Consider the following 15,738-nt stretch of genomic DNA (forward strand, 5'->3'; position numbering starts at 1 on the left):
GACTGGGAGGAGATGGGGGAAAGGGCTCCAGTGGAAATACAAAGTGAATAAATTGAAATAAATAAATAACTTTTTAAAAAAGAAATTACTTTGAATATATCATGGGCAATTCATTGCTAGGTATTTCATTGTCTAATTTACATAACTTAAATACAAAGAATTTTTATATATGTCCTTAGAATATGACAGAAGGAGGAAGATTAACAATATTTTTGACATTTTTTTTCTTTCAGATAGCTTCCCATGGGGTTTCTATCATACTGTAGGGTTTTCAGTTTTAACAACTGTGGAAAAGGTGCTTTGAAGGTATTTGTACATCTTTTGTGATCATATACTTTTTATTATAAAAACTGAAAATTTTTCAGTAGTACTTTATAGCCTCATCAACAAGTTATGAGAAATCCATTTGCTTTACATCTTTGACCATTTTCATGGGTGTGAAATGTTCCTACATAACAGTTGACTTTGTATTTACAGGACGCCTACATATGTTACATATTTTTTCATGAAGTTACAGACTATTCACATGCCATCCTTTGTATGCAATTCACATACTTTTGTTAATCCTTAGCCAGTTTGTTAGTATCTATGAACAAGCTGACAAAGATTTATTTATATTATCCAATCCATAATTTTTCAAAAAAACATACCAGTGAAAACACTTGAAACTTAAAGTTTTCTTGGGAGTATATTTCTCATTCATATTAATTTTCATATCCCCTTCATTACTTGCAAGATTTTTTTAATGTCTTTTGTTTTATGGTATTGACAATTTCTGATCTCATTATTATAGCGAGTTGTTTCTCATTGTTGTAACCTATTAAAGAAGAGACTTGGTTCATCTCCAGCTTGTCTATTCTGATTCACTGGTTTCCATTACTTTTTGTCACCTGCCTATTTTTTGCTTAATTTATTGTTTTGCTGACCTGTTGGTAAAAAACATAGGACAGTGATTTAAAATTTTCACCCTTTCAAATGGACCATCAATACTTTGAATGCCCTTGTATTGTTTGTTCAGAGAACTCCCTTTAGCTTTGTATGTGAAATACCCTTAATGGTCTTATGTGTTTGAACACTTGATTCCCACCTGAGGATGTTGTTTTGGAAGTTTCTGAAACCTTTAGGAGATGGAGCCTTTCAGGAGAAAGTGAATCACTAGGGGCAAGGCCTGAGGTTTTATAGCCGGACCCTACTTCCTGTCCAGCTCCTGCTTTTTGGCTGCTGTGGAAGGTGACCAGCTCCCTCACACTGATGTAATCATGTCATCCCTGCCATGATGGGTGGCATCCTTTATTGAACTATGAGCCAAAATAAAACACCTCTCCTTCATGTTGTCTCCTATGAAATCATTAATCACAACAACTGACATATCTTTAATTTTAAATATATTAGTGTTGTAATTCAATATAAAACATTTTTGACTTGCTTCTAAATGATTTTGTTATCCATGGGTTACTTAGAAGTTTGCAAGTAAGTTCTAAACATTTGGAAATCATTGCTCTCTTAATTTTATTGGTTTTGAATTTAATTCTATTGTTACTTAATACTGAACATGATACAATTCCAACCTTATGAAACATGATGAGCTCAGTATGTGGCTCATTATTTAGAATATCTTCATGAAATTATGTTAACTTGAAAATAACTTTGTGTTCTGTTTGTTTGTTTGTTTGTTTGTTTTTTACAGTGTTTTGCAATTTGGTTGACAGCGTTGACCATAGCTTTTAAATTCTTTCTAATAAATTAGTTCTACTTCATCATCATCAGCAATTATCACAGATTTGTTAACGTTTTCATTTACTTCTTCCAATATTTGCTTCATGAATTTTAAATTGTTGCTATCACAAGAATATATCTTTATGACTGTTGCTACAGTAAAATTTCTCTTTATCACTATTATTTTTTATTGTTAAGTTAGTGTCATCTAGAATTATATGATCAAAGTATTTATTTTGATTACTGACTATATTTTATATTTATATAGTTTTGCTGTTTTTAATCTATTAATTTCTTTATAGTTTATGTATGCTACTTCTACATAGTCTCTAAGTTGGAATTATTATCACCACTGTTAATATTTGCTATTAATTAAAATGTTTAATTTATATAATCATTGAAATGATTAGATTTAAACTGATATTCTTGTTATTTTTCTGTCTGTCTCTTCTGATTTCTATTTCTATTTTTATCATGAGTTTGTGTTTTGGGGGTAAGTTGGGCGTATTTGATTCTACTCAATGCGTGCTTTTGGCTGATTAGTTAATGCCTTAGCATTTACAAAATGTATCCTCCATGTGATGGTCTATTTAGGTTCATATATCGCACCTTCCAATCCACACTTAATACTTCACACCTTCTATTTCTCCCATCATCACTGACAAATTCTCATTTTACACTTTGCTGTTCCCACTTAACAGATGTCATCTGCAGTGCCTTTCATTTTCCGTTGCTGTCATTCTTTATACCCTGGTACCAATTTTATTTCCTCATTCTATTTTACTGTTTTGATTTTCCATTAACTTTTAAGTAACTTAGAGCAAGAAAAACAAAACTTGCTTTTATATTTTCACATTTCCAAATTTCTCTTTAATTCTTGCAGATTCAATTTTATGTGTGGTGTCTTCTTTGCCGTTGTCTTGGGGAGCATGCAACAGCATGTCCTATGACATCAGTCAGCCAGCTGCTGTTGTACAATCTCATCTGCCATTTGTCAGTAAACGAATGTATGGTATCCTACTAGTTACAAGGAGAGTTTTTCAGATTCAATTCTAAATTGAGTTGTGGTTTTCATGAGATTTTAAAACATGCCATTGGGAGAAGGCAGCAATTATTTGTATCCTGTTTCCCTTATACCCTTTGTCTTTGCTCTCTAGATTGCTTCAATATTGCTTTCTTTACCTTTAGATTTTAGTAGATAATGTATGTTTCTGTTCAGTGCTTCTATGTTGTTCTTTCTTGACAGTCTAAGCATTTTTGGTCTTTGAGGAAACAGCACATTTTGGAAACTGCAAGGCACTGCTATTTATATTTTTAAGTCATCAGTGTCTTCTCCTGGAATTTCAAATAATACTGTCATCAAATCTGTATAACTCTTATAATGTACTCTGTATTTTCCATTTCTTCCCTAAACTAGATAATATCTATTTGTCCTTACATTTATTGACTCTACATTTTTCTGTATCCAATTTCTTACTAAGCTCATTCAGTTAACTTTCCATTTTTGGCTGTCATATTTACCACATTCGAGATATTCATTTAGCTTTAGTACAGTTTCAATTTTCTGATGAATGTATTCATGCATTTAGCTATCTTATATTAATTACTTGAACATGTTTTATGATAATTGTACATGTTTGTATTGCTTCATTCAAAGGATGTATCTACAAATTTCTCCATCAGGATACTTTGACTGTAATTTCTAATGTCTGATATACTTTTTGTAGCAGAGTTATACTTTCTTACTTCTTTTCACATCCAGTTATTTTTTTTTGTTGAATATTGAAAAAAGAGAATGATACTGTAGAGATTGTAAACTCTATCATTTCCTTCTGAAGAACTTACATTTTTGTTTTGATAAGCAAAACAATTGTTTGTATCAATTATAAATTGATCATCTTTTAAGTTGTTTTATCTAGCTTTGATTTTATGTGCTATTAGATGGCTCTATGAAAGATCAAAGACATTTCTTTTGAAACTCTAACATTGTACATTCAACATCCAAATTCTCTTCTTTAAATAATTTTATTTTTTTATATTAATCACCAGTTCTTTACTTTGTATCCCAGCTGTAGCACCTTTCCTCATTCCTTCCCAATCCCACCCTCCTCCCTCATCTCCTCCCTGCCCCATTTCAAGTCCACTGATAGGGGAGGTCCTCCTCCCCTTCCATCTGACCCTAGCTAATCAGGTCTCATCAGGACTGGCTGCAATGTCCTCCTCTGAGGCCTGGTAAGGCTGCTTCTCCCTTGGGGGTGGGGGAGGGGTCAAAGAGCCAGCTACTCAGTTCATGTCGGAGACAGTCCTTGTTCCCCTTACTAGAGAACCCACTTGGATAATGAGCTGCCATGGGCTATATCTGAGCAGGGGTTCTAGGTTATATCCATACATGGTCCTTGGTTGGAGAATCAGTCTCATAGAGGACCCCTGTGCCCTGATATATTTGGTCCTTTTGGAGCTCCTGTCCTCTCCAGGTCCTACTAACTCTCCCTTCTTTCATATGATTCCCTGCACTCTTCCGAAGGTTTGGTTGTGTTTCAGCATCTAGCTGCTTTGATACACTGTTAGGTAGAGTCTTTCAGAGATTCTCTGTAGTAGGCTGCTGTCCTGTTACTTGTTTTCTCCTACTTCCAATATCCATCCCATTCATCTTTCTAAGTGAGGATTGATCATCTTATCCGGGGTCCTCTTTCTTGTTCTAAAGAGCAAATTAACTCTGCTTAGCTTGGTTAAGTTTAGTGTGGAACAGGCTTGAGTCCACTGAAGGCATCTCATGCTTTCAGAGTAGGAACCATTATGGTACCTTGACTGCCAATGCTATCTATGGTGCCTTGACTTCCAAGGTTATGGCATCTTGCCTTCCAAGGAATCTCACTACCTCATATCTCAGTTAAATACCCCAAATAGTCACAAGATTGTTCTAAGTGAGACAGAATTCTAATTCTAGTATTTCTCAGTAATATTTAAATCTTTTCTTCTGCTATCACATCTGTTAGCTCCTCTGTAGGAATCCCCAATAGTCTTGCAGTGTTCTCATAAATGGAAGTCAATGAGGGACTTGATAGGAGTCTCTGTTTCACAAAATTCCTGGTAATACTGAAGTGGTCCTTTGCCCCCAGCATTCAGCTTTTCAGAGAACAGTCTTTTGGTGATTGTGTTAAAATGTATTTTGTTACAATAACACAATGAGTAATTGATTTTCAAAGGAATTGAATTTAAATAAGGCTGAGACTCTCAACGTTTCCGTCACAGGCCAATTCATAATCACTGTTATGGGGGAGGCTGTTTACCTCCTGATATCTGGGGGACAAGAAAATAAAAATGGAGGGACTAAGTTGTCAACATTTAGTTCAAGGGAACACTACAAGATGAGAGAATACATCCAAAGAGGCCCAACATGTTTAATAAATTCCACCAGTGGTGTCACAGGCTAAAGACCAAAGAACAAAGATCTTTGAAAGACATTGTACATTCAAACAATAGTACCTTAGCTTCTTTAGCTGGCCCAGAAACATAGCTTCACATTTCTAGATTCTAACGCCTTGTACTACAGTTCAGGATTTGTTCTGGGTGAAAAGCCCGAGAAACCAAGGTACTACATTTAGTAAATTTTCTTTTACCTTCAGTAGTTATTTTGTGTTGCCTATTACCAAAGGTCCAAACAGTGATTTATAAGCACTGTCCAGATTTATAGTTGGTTTTCATTGGTTGTGATGTGATGATCAAACTTGGTATTTTATTGTACTTTTAGTACGGTTTTTAAGAAAATAAATGTCACTTCATCACTTATACTTGTAAATTATACTTCTTTATAACCCAAAACAAGCTGGCCTTCAATATCAATGCAGTGCTTTTGCTTACCAAAGTATTATTTGGATTAGTTTAAACGTGTATGTGTAAAGATTGTTCCACCTAAGTAGCATGAATAGATCTTCCTGGTATTTTCATCTCATATTTTTAAAATTCCCATTAGAATAACTTTTGAAAAGTTGTAATTCTGGTAAAGACACACCCTATGATAGATACAAATTAAACGTTGTCATGGTAATTATATTTGAGTCTCCAAATGCATGTTGAAATAGTACACTTGTATAAAGAGGGTTCATCATTAAAACACTTCCTTTTGTTCTTTTATTTTTGAGACTGTAATTACTTTATTTCCCTTCCCTTTCTGCCCTCAAAACCCTCTTTGCTGACTTGCAAATTCATGGCATCCTTTCTCATTCATTGTTTTTATATATAATTTTATTTGTATTTATATATATTGCTGACCAGTTGATGTGCACTTCCTTGGGCAGAATACACTCTCAGTATTATTTTTGCCACTCTTAGTATTCTTTGGTTTTCTATACTTCTTTGTGTAAGCTTGAGACCTCCTGGAATTTCCCCATCTACTTTGACACGTGTATTGTCATTGTTTTTGTTCAGCTCATGTTTACAAAGTCATGACAGTGATATTTTATGGATGTAAGTTCTGACATCACTAGGAGACACAGTCTTACAGCAAATTCTCTGATCCTCTGCTGTTGCAATTTTTTTTGTTCCCTCCTTTAAAATGTTACTGACACCATAGATACCAGAGTATTTTGTAGATCTATGCATTGGAATTGGGCTCCACAACTGTGCACCTTGATTGGTGTTTTCTGTGATAATGTCCATCTATTTCAAATAATCATTTAATTGATGTGCAGTGAAAAAGTCAAATGTTTACAATGTAGTTAGGGATTATTCTGGTTTTACAAACTAGTGGTTGTAGGTTTTCCTCAAAGATACATGACTTCACTAGCCCAGAGTAGCTGTGTAATTTTTCAGTACTATGGTTCTTTATTGTTGGGTAGGTTTTTAATCCAACTGGAGAGCTCTGGCTAGGAATGCCTGGCATTGCTGCACCCTTAGGGTCATTGTGCCATGCTGGTTGTTGACATAGTTCATAGGCATTATAGGGGGGTAAAACTGTTGCTTGACATCTTTCTTTGGATGCTTCCATGATACCTTCTGGTACCATGAAAGCTAGTCCACAGGAACAGAGCATTTAGGTAAATTCCATCTTGGAGATCCCTTGGCCCTCTTTCAGAGGTACATGGTATCTTCAGCAAAAAGAACTTATCTTACAAGTCTGGGACACAACCTAGGGAGATGGCAATAGGTTTTATGTTTTGGGAGTCTCTTGAAGAGCCCTGACCAACAACTAAAAAAAGGGTTTCTCATGTCTGGTATTGGAGGTTTTATTAGGTCGTATTTGGCTGTAGGATAAAGGATTATCAGCCCAGATGAGGAAAGTTGTGTGTGTGTTATGTTTTTTTAAATAAATATTTAATAGAATGAGTGTTTATAAACTCTTTACACGGCCTTCTTATTTTACCCTCCTTCTTCATTCTTCTGTATTTACTTAAATTTCTAACAAGCCCCTTTTCCCATTTTTACAATTAGATCACTTGCACTGTGATATTTCCCTTACACTTGCTTCCCTCCTTCTGTATTCAGCGCCCTTCCTCTCCCTATGGGCCCTCCCCTTTACCATTGCCTGATAAGATTACTTGCACTCTGCTCTTTCCCTCTCTATTGCAGACCAACCCTCTTTTTATTACAGTGGGGCCATATTATAGGCTGTGTACTTGCATCAGAAGATTTGAGGCTAGAAGTCTCCTATGCGAAAGAAGACAGAACATCTTGGCTGCTTATAACCACAATTTCTCCATCTATAAAATGCACATCAGCTCTTTTTGAATTATTAAATTCTATTTAGGCAATATTTGTGTCATAATACAGCAAAACTTAAAATGTATTCTATTTGGGAAAGAAATGAAGGAAGAAACAAAATGCAGAAAACTTTGTTCAGGCTTTTGGTTATTAATTTTTTTTAATTTATTAGTGTAGTTGCTGCCAAAAATTAATAATCCAAGTAAATAAAGCTTAAATGACTCCTCTTGAACTATGAAGAAACGGGCTTATGGAATCAGATGACAGGCTTGGAAAATGGTGAGGAATAGAAAGACAGTTAAAACCTCACCATCATAGCTTGCGGGTAGATTGCATTTAATTAGTCGTAATTTGGGGATAGATGTGGAGATGCAGGCCTTTAGTTCCCACACTTGGGGAGCAGAGGCAAGCAGATCTCTGAGTTCCAACCTTCTCTACATAGTGAATTCCAGGCCACCCTAGGCTGCATAGTGACTCTCTATCTCCCCCCTGAAAAAAAAAGGAATTGTCCTAATAAGATTTCCCTATGGCTAATTATGTCTTTTTGATCCAGTAAAGTAATTGATAGGTACTGACAATTCATAGAATGTCATGGACTGTCATACAGAACACTGAAGAGAAATGAAAGCTTAAGCAATGTCATCATAGTACACATGTTCCCTGACCTATCTGAAATCCTACGTAGTGAGAACGGGACCTGTAAATTGTTCTTAGCTAATAGAATATGTCAATGGTGATAAGACACTTCAATAGGTTCTTAGTTTAAGGTTTCTTAACTGACTCCCTTGGGAGCCTTGAAGAGGTAAGTTGTCGAGAATACACTAGACAAAAATTAATCAATTTTTTTCCAATAGCAGAATATTTTTGGCAATTTTCTTTTAGTACAGGCTCTCATGAGAACCCAAGCATGAAGCAGGAAACAGAGGGCCTTCTTGAAACTGTTGAATACACCCCAGTCCCTTGACCCACAAAATAATGATATAATTAATATACTAATATATGTTGCTCTAGGCCAGTTAATGATAATCTATTATGTAGAATGTATAACTAATACAAAGGACAAATTAAAATATTTAAAATCACAGAGCTTTGTAATAGCAACAACAATTACCAAATCAGACCTATTTGAAATCAGAGGGTTTACCCTTCAGTAAACAATCTCATCGCTGAAATTTTGAAATCACAAAAATTTCCCACTGTAACACTGTAAAACTTATCTCTGACATCTGTAAAAGGATGGCAGAATTTTCATGTGTGAATCATCATAGTTGATATGTGATTGAGCTTTCTGTGTGTCACTGTTCTTAGGGATCTATGCACATTAATTTCTTTGATCATTTGACATTATTAGGAGGTAGACATTACAGATATTTTCTGATTTAGGACTAACTGCAAGCTGTAGACGTTATAAACTTTAAAAGAGATCATGTAGCTACCAAGGGACAAAGGGGAAGAGCCTGGACCACTTTTATTTTAACACATGGATGTTTGAATCAGAGAAATATAAAAGTCGGCAAAAGAGTCTCACATCTGGCCTATAAAGTGAAAGATATGGAAAATTATGCCGGTTGCTATTGCAATGGACATTCTTTAATGTGATGTGTGAGTAGCTCCATAGGACAGATGGATAGCACTTACTGATCACCATGATCACTACTCACTGGATAGCATGCCAAAGAGTATTAGAGATAATTATGAACCTTACCTGTCTACTTTGCAATTATTGCTGCTTTTGTGCTGTGTTGCAAGGACACCGCGAACATTGAAAGCAGAGAAAGAAGAGGAATGGCACAAGACTGTGAGGAGCTACTGTCTAGTAAAAGGGAAATAAAGTGAATTGATTCTCATTGTGCCCTCGGTATTGAATGTCTCTATTTGTAGTCTTTTCTTACAAAGTAATGAGAATTGCCCTTGTGTGTCCTAGTTGGTTTTCTTTTATTACTATGATATAACATTGGGCAAAATCAACTTGAGGAGGAAAGGGTGTATTTCATCTCACAGCTTACTGTGTGTGAAGGGAAGTCAAAATAGGAACCCAAGGCATTCCCCTGGGTTTCTAGCAGGAACTAAAGTATAAGACATGGTATAATGCTACTGTCTTCCCTCTCACTTCATAGTCAGCCTGTTTGTTTTATGGAATCCAAGGCCATCTACCCAGAGATGGCATGACTCTCAGAAGTCTGGATCAACCATCAGTCAAGAAAATCTCCCACTGACTTGCCTATGACCCAATTTGATGGAGGATTTGTTTTAACTGATGTTTCTTCTTCTTTCCAGCTGATCATAGCTTGGGTTGGATTGACAAAAACCTAACCATCACATTAGCCAAATAAATAAAGTTCAAGCAATAAAAAGCATATTTTAGCAGTGATTTACTTTTGAAAGAGTTCTATTAATGTTTTACAGATAAACTTATCTTCACTGTAATCAAGTCTCCCATTAAATGCTTTCTTTTAAAAGTTAAAAATACTAAAGTAACATTCAAATTCTAATAATATTGCTAATATAAAGAACAATGTAGTCATTGCCAAATATTTAAAAATGACCGAGATTTCCAAAACCATCATTTTCTTTATTTCTTCTTTTTTAATTTTTATTTTTTTATTAATTACACTTTATTCACTTTGTATCCCCCCTCCTAATAATTCACTCCTCCCCTCCTAATCCCACCTTCCCTCCCCCTTCTTCATGAATGCCCCTCCCCAAGTCTATTGATAGGGGAGGTCCCCCTCTCCTTCCTTCTGATCTTAGTCTATCAGATCTCATCAGGAGTGGCTGCATTGTCATCTTCTGTGGCCTGGTAAGGCTGCTTCCCCCTCAGAGGAAGGTAATCAAAGAGCAGGCCAATTAGTTTATGTGAGAGGCAGTCCCTCTTCCCATTATTATAGAACCAACTTGTACACTGAACTGCCATGGGCTACATCTGTGCTGGGGTTCTAGGTTATCTCCATTCATGGTACTTGGTTGGAGTATGAGTCTCAGGAAAGACCCCTGTGTTCAAATTTTCTGATTCTTTTGCTTTCCTTGTGGAGTTCCTGTCTCCAGATCTTACTATTTCCCTCTTCTTTCATAAGATTCCATGCACTCTGCCCAACAGTTGGCCATAAGTCTCAGCATCTGCTTTGATAGTCTGCAGGGCAGAGCCTTTCAGAGGCAAGTTTCTAACTTGTTTCCAGTTTTGTTCTTCTTCTGATGTTCATTCTCTTTTCCTTTCAGGATGGGGATTGAACATTTTAGTCAGGACCCTTTCTCTTGATTAGTTTCTTTAGCTGTACAGATTTTAGTAGGTTTAATCCTATATTATATGTCTATATGAGTGAGTATATACCATGTGTGTCTTTCTGCTTTTGGGACAGCTCACTCAGGATGATTCTTTCCAGGTCCCACCATATATGTGCGAATTTCAGGATTTCCTTATTTTTCATTGCTGAGTAATATTCCATTGTGTAGATGTACCACAATTTCTGTATCCATTTCTCAGTTGAGGGGCATCTAGGTTGTTTCCAGCTTCTGGCTATTACAAATAAAGCTTCTACAAACATGGTTGATCAAATGTCAAGTCTCCCATTAAATGCTTTCTTTTAAAAGTTAAAAATACTAAAGTAATATTAAAATTCTAATAATGTTACTAATATAAAGAACAATATAGTCATTACCAAATATTGAAAAATGACCAAGATTTATAAAACCATCATTTTTTTTTTTTTTTTCAGAAAGAGAAGGGTTGGATATTCCCTTTTCTATAATGTTCATGTATCTGGATAACTCAAGTCAGAAACATTGATTACAGTAAATATGGATTTCTGCCGCTGTGGGTGACAGCAGGTTCTTCAAACATGTTCCTATCTTGTTTTCATTAAGTAAGCATCCCCACTATTCAGGTGGGCCATAAGTGAACCTACACAGTTCCTAACTAGGCAGGAGGCTAACGGAGCTGCTTTCTCAGACCAAAAGCCAACCTAAGAAGTGTTCTTGCTGGTCAGACACATGCTCCACTAAGGAGCCACCAAATTAGACCCCAGGGCTTCCCAGAGATGGGGAGGGGTTGGGATCTGGTGAGGCAATTCCAAGTTATAGGTGGAAAACAGGAAAAATGTGTGCCCTCTGTGAACCTGAAAACTGTGGTGTGACCAAGCACAGCACAGTGAAGGAAGTGGCAGCCATGAGAAGAGGTCCAGGAAGCATCAGGAGAAGAGAACTGGAACCAAACAAGAATAAATAAAAATGCAAGTGTATGGATACCTTAGCTGGGAGAAAGCTAGACTAGCCTGGAGGTTTAGGATGGAATAATAATTGTCCAGTATTATAGTCAAGGATAATTAAATAAACCATAGTTTCCCTGTGCTGTTATTTGGGTTAACTAGCTGGCTAAAGATAAGCTCCGGATGTACTAATTTTATGCAGTTATATCCATATTATTAATCCTTTTACCCTTGGTTCTGTCATCCAGGTCAAACAGCCTTCCTGCCATGAACATGCTATACTATCCCTGTGTTAAATCTTATAGTAAAGACTTAGAACCTATAACCAACAGCCAGTGTCAAGTCAGTGAGGGAGCCATCTCGCAAGCAAATTCTCTAATTTCAGTCACACTTCCGGTTGATTCAAAACTCCACATTATTTTAGCCTGCTATCATGTGAAGAACTTACAAATCAAACCATTGTTGAATCCTGACTCATAGACCAAATAAAACTTATTTCAGAATAGTTTTTTCCTACAAATCAAAAATAACTAATTCAACTATTAAATGTTTAATAAACCTAACTTTTAGGAGGGATATAAAATTAATCAATTAGCATCTTCATGGTTCTTACAATCTTATTAAAAAGATAATAATGACCAATAAAGCAAAGTATCCCCTTCAACATATGTACTTGTCACCCAAGAATTCATCATTCATCATTAATAAATACTGTACTATATTATTAATATAGTACACTTGATTAGTTTCTTTAAAATGAAAAACACCTATTTGAGATAAGAGTGGTTGTGTTCATCCTGACATAAAACCCCAACCAAGGGAACAGGAGCTTTCTCTGGCATGAACTCATTGACAGCCTCTCTGATCACCGCCCCGTGGGGGGTGCAGTCTTGCCAGACTACAGAAGAAGACAATGCAACCAGTCCTGATGAGACCTGATAGGCTGGGGTCAGATGGAAGGGGAGAAGGACCTCCCTTATCAGAGGGCTAGGGAAGGGGCATAGGTGTAGAAGAAGGAGGGAGGGTCTGATTGGGAGGAGGGCGCCACAGCAGGGATACAAATTGAATAAACTGTAATAAATTATAATAATTTTCAATATTTAAAAATTAAGATTCAAAAATCAGTTCAAATATATTGAAAATAAATAGCACATAGTTCTGATTAAAAAAGAAAGATATGGATGGAATGTGACTGCTAACCTCAGGAACCTCTAAATACTAGGAAACAAAATCACAAAAACAAAACTTCCATTCTCATGGGAGAACAAAGGAAATAGTAAGACCAAAGAGTTTTGTCAAAGATTTACACCAGTGAAAATTTAGGACAGAGATTAGGTGCTCTCTCTCTTTCTCTCTCTCTCAACATACACACACACACACACACACACACACACACACACACACACACACACTGCAAAACAAACAAACAAACAAAAAAAATCCACCAACAAACAAAAAATTATATAGATCCTATATAGAGTATAATAGGATAGGGACTGAGAGCACCTTTAATATAATTCCAGAAATGTTCATAGCATGCTGGCTGGGTTCTACAGGACAAATATTCCAGTATGTGAAAAATACACTCCCATAATAGCAATTCGTTAGAGGACCAAGACCAGCTAATTTCAGTGACTTCATTAAGCCATTAGATTGTCTTTGATTAAAACCAACAATCATCATTACCACACCTGACTATGGAAGATTTTCTTCCACGCACCTAGTTAAATGCCATAGTGTTGTCTTTCTTATCACCACTTCCATAGGAAATGCTTAAGCATAGAGTTCCCCGGCTCACCAGCTGGGAAGACACCTATTTGAGATAAGAGTGGTTGTGTTCATCCTGACATAAAATGCAGTATTGTGAGAGAATTTGTAGAAATAATAGAATCTACGTGGAGATGCTGAGGACAATTTAACAGACATGTCCAGACACTTAGGTTTTAAGCCTCTCTTCCAAACTCTGCACTGCATTTGTGGTTATCTAAACCGCTGCTTGACTTTCAGTTTTGTGAAATTACATGTAGCTGCTTTGTCTTGCATATAAGGCAACAGAAATGACCTTTAACAGTCAAAATTCAAAGAAAACAAAAACGCCTAGTAAGGTTTTTCTACATATAATAATAATAATAATAATAATAATAATAATAATAATAATAATAGCTCTTCTTAGAAAATGAATATTTAAGGTTTCTAGCTGGCAGTAATAGAAATTTCAGACTACTAGTACCAGAAAGCGTTATTAATGGCTTTCTTAAGCTGACTTAATGCAGCTATGAACAGTAACCCTGCAATGCAGCATACCCATACCGTGACCACCCCACCCCAAGTTGCAGATACGGATACTGAGCCATGGTAGAGTTACAGGGGACGGTCATTTGATGAGCTTTCTGTCTTGCCTCCAGACTTTACTAACACAGTCATAGAACGCATATTCTTCTCTTCCTTTTTCTTTTTTTCTTTTTATTAATTACAGTTTATTCACCTTGTATCGCCCCCTACCTCCTTCCCAGTCCCACCCTCCATCTTCCCCACCTGTGTCCCTCTCCCAGTCCAATGATAAGGGAGGTCCTCCTCCCCTTCCCTCTGATTCTATTCTATCAGGAATCATCAGGAGTGGCTGCATTGTCTTCTTCTGTGGCCTGGCAAGGCTTCCCCCAACCCCCACGGGGAGGTGTGTGTCACCAGTCAGATATCAAAACCATGGACCGGGCTGTCTTTTCTTGAGGTCCTACACAAGATGGAGTCCTTGTGTTTTACCTTGTTGTTGTTGTTGTTGTTTGGTTTGGTTTTGCTTTGCTTGGTCTTTTTCATCATTATTTGTATCCTTAAAATGTGTGTAAAAATCAAACATTTTGTACATTTAATAGTTTTTGTGGTTTTGCTGTTGCTATTGCCTGTTTTTTTTTTTGTTTGTTTGTTCTCATTTTGTTGGTTTTTTTTCCTGGATGTTTTTTTTTTTTGTCTTATATTTGTTTTATTTTGCTTTGCATTAGTTTTAGAAACACGGTATCTCTCTCCATCCCAGACAGGCCAGGGACTCACAATGTACTCCTGGATGATCCTGAACTCAGGGAAATCCTCATGTATGTTCCAAGTGGTCATAATGTCGACATGAGCATCCAGATTTGCCTTGGTTATGTTTTAAATGCACTGAGAGCTCTTGCTCAAGCTTCTTTTTAATATCAAATTTAAATTGTCATAACTGGGGCATGTTTATACTGTTACCTTACGAATGAATATTTCACACTTCTTAGATAAAAAGGGAAAATCCAAAAGAGATTAGAAGAAATGCCAAATTATAACAAAGAACTGTTTTTAAAATCATTATTTACTTATAGGAACCTTAATTAAATAATACAAATTATTAGAGTCTCCTGATTGTAGAGGTCTATGCGGTTTGCAATAATGCTCTCATATAATTTTGTTATTTGAAGCTTAGAATGATCCTGTTCTTTGCAAAGTTCAAAGGTACTTATAACTTGATTACATATGGCCAACCAAGTGACTGATAACACAAAAAGAGGTATGTCTAATTCACTCAATATCTCAGATCTTAATATAACCACTGAAAACACAGACGGCACTTATTAACTAGCTGCTTCATAAATAAATGAGTTAGTAATTTAAATAAAGGCAGAAAAAAAAGAGGTCAACATTCTGATCTCATAACAGACTGCCGGGGTACATAGCCCGTTTCTACCACTTAAATGTTTTGTTATTTTAAGCAAACATGTTAACATCTCTGAACCTTGGACCTCTAATTTAAACATGAAAATAGTAGAAGGGCCATATTATTGCGAAGGATGAAGACACAGTGAGCAACATAAGTAAATGAAGTGAAACAGATCCTGATACAAAGCAGGTGCTAAATATGTATTTAGTCAATTGAGTACATATACATACATATGTATATGTATGTATAAGTATTAATACATAATGTATATAGATATATATTAATACATATAGAGAGAGAGAAATTAAGTGAACTAAGGCTCAAACTACATCCCTGAGACAGGTCCTTCAAAGAAGGTTTACTCAAGAGTCCTTCAAAGCCTGTGCAATCTACCCTCAAGGGATTTATTTACGCCCTCAGTTAATGGGCTGACTCACACACTAA

This window comes from Meriones unguiculatus, chromosome 12 (assembly GCF_030254825.1).
Source record: "Meriones unguiculatus strain TT.TT164.6M chromosome 12, Bangor_MerUng_6.1, whole genome shotgun sequence".
In the NCBI taxonomy this organism is placed as follows: Eukaryota; Metazoa; Chordata; class Mammalia; order Rodentia; family Muridae; genus Meriones; species Meriones unguiculatus.